We start from the raw sequence: 9011 nt of genomic DNA, 5'->3' as shown, positions 1-9011 counted from the left end.
TAGATTTCTACCTAGGTGTTCCCATTATTTATCACTCTCATGCATCTGATTCCAATTTTGTATAAAAGCTCATATAAAAATAATTATTTTTAAATCTGTGCTGCTATACAAGAGTAGTATTGGATCCTTCTTGCATTTCTCTGACTATTAAAACTGACTTATGATGGAACAGCTTCTGTCATTCCATTGCAGATTTCTAATTGACAACATAATTTTTGGTATTAGCCCTAAAAAGCCTGTCATGGTTTTTCTTTCTTCTTTTGTCCCCCCAAAAAAATTCTGTTCACTTTCGGTGATGATCTTAAATGATTACACCAGGCATATGCTGCTGATGCACAAATGATGTGGAAGCAAACAAGGCCTACATCTTTGTAGATTCCAGTTCCTGAAAACAAATGGAGTAGGAGGGTATGTTAAATGGCATTTCTCAGCAGCCAAATTATTCCTCACTCACATATCAAACGCTCCTTCCTGACTACTTAATTGACCAGTAAACTTCCTAATTAGAACACAAAAGCTAGACAGAGAGTACTTCTGGCTAAGCAGGATGTGAAGGGTACTACGAGAGTGCTGAATACACTTAGGTCCATGTAGCACTGAGGTAGATTAGCGCTGTAAGAGTAAACTGAGTAAATTTTCAGATAAAATACTGGCTTTTCACCTCTGGGATAAATGCCCAGTTTCTGTCCTAAATGCGAAATTAGTTTTAGAGTATCTCTGCCAGGCTCCTCTTAATAACGTTTGGCATCTCAGAAGCTTTGTTGTCACTCAGTACGGTTTGGGCCTCGAGTCCTTTCTACTCAAGGACTGACCTATCTGAAAGGCGTGGTATCAATTACCCACAGGGGAGGGACCTTCCCAGGAGTGCGCTGGCATGTGTCCCCATCTAAATCACTTTAACCGATGCCTTTGATGCCTACACTGCATGCCCAATCCATAAATTTCCTAGGCTGGGTTCCTTCCACTGCTTTAAAACAGATATTACATGGGCAGTGTCTGTGTTCTCAATGTGCCAGGACAGCCCTTGCACCTCCAGAGGCGAAAGAGCAGCACTGCTGGTATCTCATGCAAGGATATAATCAGGCCTAGCAACCTGAATTATCTCCTTGAAACGGGTATTCCCTCTCAGGTGTTGGGAGGTTATTTTTCATTAAAAGGGTAGTTTTGGCATCACCTGAATCGGTGCCCATTCTGGTACAAGTACTGCCCAGGCTGCCCTGCTGTGGTGTGCTGGCTAATGTTGTTTCTTTTTGGCTGTTGATCCTCCTAAGACTCATTTCTTTGAAAAAGTCACAAATGTCTAAGTACTGGCAGCTTTCGAAGGCATCCTGACGTTTCAAAGCCAGGACTGATCTTCTGGATTTGCAGTTTGCAGCAAGGTTGCAGATAAAAAATTCTGATATTAGGGCCAAAATAGCTCAGATCTTCAAATCTGCAAGTTTAAAGGTATGTATACATATTGATATATACCTATGTGCATACAGAGTTCTCTAAGAATAGCAGACTTGCATCTGACTTACAATTTGACTTATAGTTGGGAAACAGGAGTTCAGCTGAAATAGACCACTGAGGTTATATTAACTTAATAAAAAATGTAGGGTCTAACTAAAAAAATTCAGCATCTTTTAACAGAAGTCAAGTGATTTTCTCATTTGTCTGTCCAGCTTCTATCAAGTTCATTACTCTTCCTTGATTAAATCTTTTCTAATGATTTCTGCCTGAATGAGAAGCGGGGAAAGGGTATTCACAAATCACTCCTTAGACAGATTCTGACAGCGATGTATATGACTCATTTATGTTCAGCGGGATGTAAGTCGTTAATTCTTCTTCTTAACTGTAAGGAAAAGGGTATCAGCAGCAGCAAATATCCTAAGGGTGTAAATTCTAAGCAGGGAGATTTCTACCATGCTATAGCTGGCAGTAATTAGAAAATTAGAAAAAAATGTTACAAGTTTATCAGGAATAAATATAATACTCAAAAAAGGGAACCAGTGTAATAGTACTAAACATTTAAGTTATTACAGTCCATTTATTGCATAGAATTTATTTATCTGGAGGAGAACAAAAAGGCAACTTTTGCCTCTTTGGTGTACTTCTATAATTGGGGTCTATAAAGAGTTTTGTCTGTGAGCTGGACCACTTGAAAATGAGTAAGAGGCACCTTTTGGCCTGAGTAGAGTGACTTACATAGAAAGAGTATCCTATTAAAGACCGATAGCTACACAAGCTTTTTGATGCAATCAAATCTTTCAGTGAAAGGTATAGGTAAGTTTTCATTTTATCCAAAGGATACTATTCTCACGTTCTAGCCTCAATACTGGCATAGTGCTCGTGCATACACCCAACATTAAGCGCTTTGCTTATCTTTACATGTTCAAGTGCTACCAGATAGGGGTGTGAGAAACTTCTGGCAGTGGGAACCAGAACCGTTTCTTATTCTGGAATAGGCAGGTCTTCATTCTGCATTGTGTTCGCATCTTAACTTCATTTAGATTTAAAAATGTGTTAGAAAATAGGGGTGGATGCTACTCTAGTCTGGATGGTGGAGTTGGGTTGTACGTATCTGTTTCAGTAGCACCGTGTTCGAAGGATGCATGCTTCGCCAAGCAGTGGTAGTTGGGAGAAAGAGAAGGGCTACAGCCTCCTTAGCTCCTCTAGTAAACCTGTGCTTACATAAAATTAATCGTGTGCTGGGTGCAGAATAGCAGCTTCCCTCAGTTTGGCCTTCCAGATAGAAAGGAAGGAAAAATATTCTTTTTCCGCTCAACCACCTTTCGTCTGTTATTTTTCTCTTTTATCTACTTTTCCTCATAAGGCTGATTGTAAATGTTGCCTTTTCTGACAGAGAACTGGGCTGCTCTGAGTAAGATAAAAAACGTGCTTTTTCTCCCACTTTCCTTATATAAAATAATATTTCTTATTTTATTTGTTTTGTTGCCAGCTCTTATCTGTGATTTGGATCGAAAACCAGGACTCTCTTTTTCCAGGAACACTGAATAATATAATGGCTGGTAAATTGTGAGGATGTTTTTCTTTTTTTTTTTTTTTTTTTTTTGTTCTGAATTTTTTGATGTTTCAAAATAGATTTGGGAACTATTCATACTCTGTAGAAAAAGCAGAAACAAAAGCTTTTTATGCTCTTCATTCTGACTGCTATGTCTGGTTGTTTTAGCGTGGTGCCTTTCCCTTCTTTACTAAAAATGAGAGGGCTTTTTTCGGTGATACTAGTGTGAGTCAAGGCCTGATCCAAAGCTTACTGCTGTCAGTACCAAAAACTTCTGTCATCTTCCGCTGGTGCTGGATACGGCTGGGAATCTTACCGTACAGTGAGGGATTCAGGTCCTCGGATAGGATTCCTGGCTTAAGCCTCTGCTTAAGAACAGCTTCCAAAAGAAGGTGCTCAGGTGTTCCTTCAAGACTGATATTAGCAGGTTCTGAAACGGACGGCACAGGGTGCTGAGAAAAGGGGCAGAAAAAAGAGAGCCCCAAATGTTAAGCAGGAAAACCAGACTTTAAGATGGGTGTCTATATAGTAAGTATCCGTCCTCTACTTTTTGGAGAACAGAAGCTCCACTTTGCTCTCCAGAGTAGCAGTTTCTTCTTTGCTTTCCACTTTCCCTGTTTTCTCTTCCACAACTGTCTACAGGAGTATCTGTTAAGAAACCAGACTCAGGGATAGAACTAAATCCAGGGCCAGATGATTTAACTTCCGTCACAGACATTCACAGGTTATAAATTCCCTGATAGTTTCTGAATTAAATGTTTAATAGCATATTTTCAGTCCTCTTAGGAGAGAAATAAGACTAAGATATTTTAATTGTTTTCATAGTTGCCTTATAATTACACAAACTGAAACATGACATGGAGTCAGTCGTCTTGGTCATGTTTTGAAAAGGGGTTACTAGGTAGTAGGCTTATTTCATTCCTTTACTATGTTTCAGTAAATGATTATTTCTCCCCTCCCCCTTAAAAATCTCTTTCTTTCAAACAATATCATTAAAATGCTGGATAAAGAAAAGTCTTTCTGCTGTTGCTCTGGATTCTTGTCACCTTTTCCACCTCTTGTGGCAGTGTGAACATCCCTTTAGACTATATAGTCTTTCAGAAAATGACCCCAAAAGTTTAAGAGTACATAGAGCCACCAATACCATGGGTGTCTGGTTTTGATTCTGGCCTTTAGACACTTTCATTGTATAAATATTTGTGATTGATCAATAAAAATAATAAAAATAGGTTATAGAGCCACTTCCAGAAACTCCTCGTACTAATCACAGTGCCAGCACAAGGACCAGCAAGTAAACTCAGGGGGAGCTGTATCGCAAAAGAAAGCTTTTACTGCTTATTGTTCACTGAGTTTGTGTGCTGCCCTTCCACATCCATCCTACTTACCAGCGAGGGGACTGGCTATCTGTGTTTGTGCAACCTTGTTTCTTGCTAGCCCTTAAACACTGCTGTCATCAACAGTGTTATCTGTATTTATAATAATGAATAGCAAGTAGGCACTGTAAATACTGCACACAAAACTGCTCAAGAGAATATTTTTCACAGATTAGGGCACAGTTTATTGGTCTGTCATTAAATCTCCTGATATCTCCTCAATTGCTAAAGAGAAGTGAATGAAATTTTGATTGAGATGTGATGGGTTTTGCTGCGTTCATCAGCCAGCAGATCCATCAAGGCAGTTCTGTCATGCTTATTATTATGGTACCTCGGCTCCTAGAACAGTGAAACTTAATTCTTTATTGACTGGGGCCCACAGAGGACTAACGTGAGACCAGGAAAGTCGTGGTCTCTGGTAGCAATTGGAGGCAATCAAGTCCAACCAGTGGTAGGAGGTGGAGTATTGCTGGCCTGGGGCAAGATGCTAATTAAAAGACGCTTTTCCGGTAGTTTATGTCAGAGGAGCCCTGACATAACCTTCCGTAAGGGGCCTATTTATTTCTCTCGAATGCCAATGAATTTATTAATAAGAAGATAATTTTTAAGTGCTGCTCCCTGTTTGGGTTGCCATGGAGACCACTGACCTGCCATTAGGACAAGGCAGACCTGGGGAGCAGCCCCAGTGTTTTTGCTGGTGTCTGAGCATGTTCTGTGACTTGGATGAAAATGCAGCAAATTACAGCTGTGCATACCTGAGGCAGGGTAAATCCAGATGTCATGAATCTCAGAATCAATGGTTTTCCGCTTCAGATAAATCCTCTTTTTGCTGCACCCTTGCAGGCTCTGAGACAGCAGAGAGAGAAATTAAGTTGGAGAGCAGTGGCAAGAAGCATCCAAGCAGATGCCTCGAGTCAAGGATGTAAAACAGGGCCTGGACAAGGCCACATTCCCACGGTACTCGGCTGGTTATTGAATGGCAAAGGGGGAAATAACCTTCATTATGGGAGTCTATTCATCTTCCCTTGCCTGTGCCCATTGCATGGCGCTGGGGATAGCAGAGACCTGGACCCGGTGATTGGCCTTTCTGTGCTCCTGCTTACAAAGCATAATTTTTGCAATGTTAATTATTGCTAGAGAACCAGTTTTAATAAATTCAAACCAGCTACTTATAAGTTTGTGCCCTCGATCTACCTGCATGGGAAAAAAAGCCTTCCACAGAAACTGGGATCTTCAGAGCTCCAACATCCATCCTATGCCAAATTCAAAACATAAAAGCAAGCAAGGCACCGAGAGGCGGCGTTCAGCCAGCAGCTGCCTATCAAAAACGCCAAGCCAGCCCAGAAGGGAGCAGGGGGGCCAGAACCATCCTGAGCCAGAAAGCAGAGAGGGGAGGTGAGGGCCTGGATCAAAGCCCTCAGCAGGGCTGCGGAGTCGGTTATTAGCTGCTAGAGAAGTCAGCCGGAGACAGGCCCTCAGGTGGCACGAGCTGCCGTAACTTAATTGACGCCAATTCACAGCACTTCAGGATCTACTTCACAGAGCCATCTGGGCTCCTGGAGAGGATGTTTTCAGAAAGCTCTCGGCCAAGTATGGATTTCTGTAAATGAGTGTTTACAAATAAGCCACTTACCACCTGGGCTTTATAGATAGCCACAGATTTCTCCTTATCACATAACCTCAGTCTCCCCAGCCAGGCAGAGCAATGTCAGGTCCAAATGTTAAAGGGAAAAAGTAAAATGTAGGTATTGCAGAAATGAGCATTTACAGTATTTGATGTAAGTGCTGGCAAGACCAAGTAAGAAATGCCCGAGGAGTTAAATAAACTGAAGAGGTATTTATGGGAAGGGAAGTAACCACCTTGAAAGAATGAGGAGGGAACAAGACCTGTGAACGTATTTGATTACCGTAAACAGAGACCAGCTGCCTCACACATCCTCGACAAATACAGTTTGACTTGTAATTAATGTCATTGTATAAAACCCACCATCTGTAGGAAGAAAAAGCAGAAGGTAGAAGTGGAGGTAGCATAGCCTCTTCTCTATGCCAGTCCCAAAATTAATACTGCAAAAGCAGCAGTACCTATAGACCATGTAGGAGATAAATGCCTATGGTTTATGACATCTGCTCTGGCTTCACTTGGATAGGCAATGCCAGAGAAGTGAAACAGAAGAGTCTGGGGCGTGACTACACAAGTCACTAAAAAGAAAACTGTTCTTAAAGCATTGAGGGAGGCGCCTAGTGGTAGTGATGCACTTTAAAAAGAATGTTAATTGCCAAATAGATGAGATAACTGGGATTTGGGAGTTTTCAATATGTTTATTTTAAAATGTCATGAACTAAAAATACAATTCAAACTGAAAATGCAATAAGGATTAAAAAAATGTTTGCAACTAATGGTCAGATTAGAAATTTAGGTTTCAGATTGCTCAAAACCAGGATGCTGTCCATTTGTGCAACTAAAACAAGGGGCCATAGCTCTGGTCCAGCCCTCGTGCTCTGTAGAGAAATCATACAGAAGCACAGCAATTAACATAGCTATGAGGAACTCCGGAGTAATATGAAACACACCAAACCTTTCAGCTTTTCTTTCTACAAAGTTTCGTAGTTCTCAAACAACTATCAAACTGCTAGGGCTTTAACACTACTCACTGGAAGGCTGCTTGAACAAGGGTGGTTTATTTAACACGGGTTGCAACTTTATTGGCACAAAGAGACACAATTTACATATTTTCTTCTACCTTTCAACTCACTCAAAGTCAGCAGTGGGCAGGAGCTCTCTATTTGACTGAAACTGTATCAATGGTAGAAATAAAACAGCTTAAGAAACAGTTATAGCATGGATGATAGTCCTGGCATCTTATTCAGACAGCAGCAGAGAGGTCCTGTTTATACAGACAAAATGTTATTGTGCTTTAGTATCACTGTTACCATGTAGGAGAATTTTATTGTTTTCTGGCAGGAATAACTTGAAGGAGTAACAGTGGTTTTGGCCATACGAGCAGGGGACTAACTCTACTGTGGTTTATGGGAATTTCTTATTTAGCAGAAGAGTAAATATTCCTCCTTTTGGTGCTCTGCATCACCCCTGCCTCTCCCAGGCAGATAGCTCCGTTCCTCTGAAGACGGGGGTTAATTTGCACTCTTACCCATCAGCAGATCCTCTGTGCCCCGCCATTTCTGCAGGGATGTTTCTTAACTGAAACGAGATATTTTTGGCCAGGCTCCCACCGTGCTGGCAACCAGGGAGAGTTTGGAGATGTGTAAATGCAGCTTGTACTTTGTACAGCACTTCCATAGAAGAAAGTGAGTTGCTGCCTGTGGCCCTTGGCCCAGACAAAGAATAAGCCTGCAGCCTGCCTTTCTATTACTCATTTTGCATGGCAGTTTTCTGGTTTGTTGGTTGGGTTTTTTTTTCCCCTCCTCTCCTTAAACTGTATCTCTAAGTTCTTACTTTCTCATCTTGGAAAGTACAATGTTCCACAAATTACAGTGCACAGAAGGAAACTACAGTTTAGCTGTTTTGAGCTTCCCAATGAGCATTTCTTGTAGTGCCATTACTGAGGCTGTTATCTGAAAAATAGCTCTATTAAATGAAGAGCTTTGATATGTAGGAAGAAAATGATCTGATATTTCTTTCCACGTTAAATTATTGTACTGATGCACAACCAGGAGGGACTGTATTTTTCTTGTAGAAAGAACAGCTAGGTGTTCATAGGACCAAACATTTTCTTCATGGGAAAATGTTATTAAAAGTTGCTCTACAAAATGTTTCGTTGTTTGTCATTACGAGTTATGGCTAATGATGTAACAGATACGGGGGGAAGGCAGACTGTTACTGCACGAAGCTTGCTCTGCGCGCACACATGAGCTCCGCAGAAGGATTTAGCTGGCTGAAGGAAGAGGACAGCAGAGCGGGATGCAGGGTGCGGGTGAGCGAGTGGTGCACCACCACTTGCACCGCTGCAGGGGAGCAGGTCCCTGGTGCTGTGTCAGGGCTGGGGAGCCCGTTCGAGGTGGGAAGCCTTGCTTCAGGGTGAACGCAAGACTGCTGTGCTCGCAGGAAACAGGACTAAGGATGTTTTTCCTTGCCTCACACTTTCTTCCAGTTGCCTTAGGCAAGTCCCTCTCGGTGTGCCAGCTTTTGTGGGGCCTCCTGTTAGACACCCGGTGTTGCTGTCATCTGAGTCTGAGCGCCAGAGCAGAGCTGTAATTGCACAAGGCAGCGAGCACTGGACTTTGGGCTCTTCAGTGCCTGGGTTTGTAGTGCCTGCTCCTTTCATGCATCTAGTCTGTTGATAGACTAGAAAATAAGTTTGATTTCAGAAGTTCCTTTGATTTCAACTGCGGTGGATTCAAAGAGAAATTACTCATAGAAGTGGCTTTCTTGAAGTCATGGTGCAAATATTACCCTTCACTGTCCACTGAAATCCTCCTAAGAGGCTACTCTGAGCCAAATAAGTTCTGCTCCTAAGATGGCAGAGCACAGCGTGAGTTGTTTTATTTTGCAGCACAAATGTATCCTGTATTGAGTGTCTGAGGCAGGCAATTCAGTAAGTGTAAATAATAACTGATTTTGACAGAAGTGCCTTGTGCACTGGAGACCCTTCAGACAAGCAGAGAGTGGCTTTCAC

Source organism: Pygoscelis adeliae, unplaced genomic scaffold (genome assembly GCF_000699105.1).
Source record: "Pygoscelis adeliae isolate BGI_AS28 unplaced genomic scaffold, ASM69910v1 Scaffold353, whole genome shotgun sequence".
NCBI classification, from domain to species: domain Eukaryota; kingdom Metazoa; phylum Chordata; class Aves; order Sphenisciformes; family Spheniscidae; genus Pygoscelis; species Pygoscelis adeliae.
Note: the sequence above shows the minus strand (reverse complement) of the source record.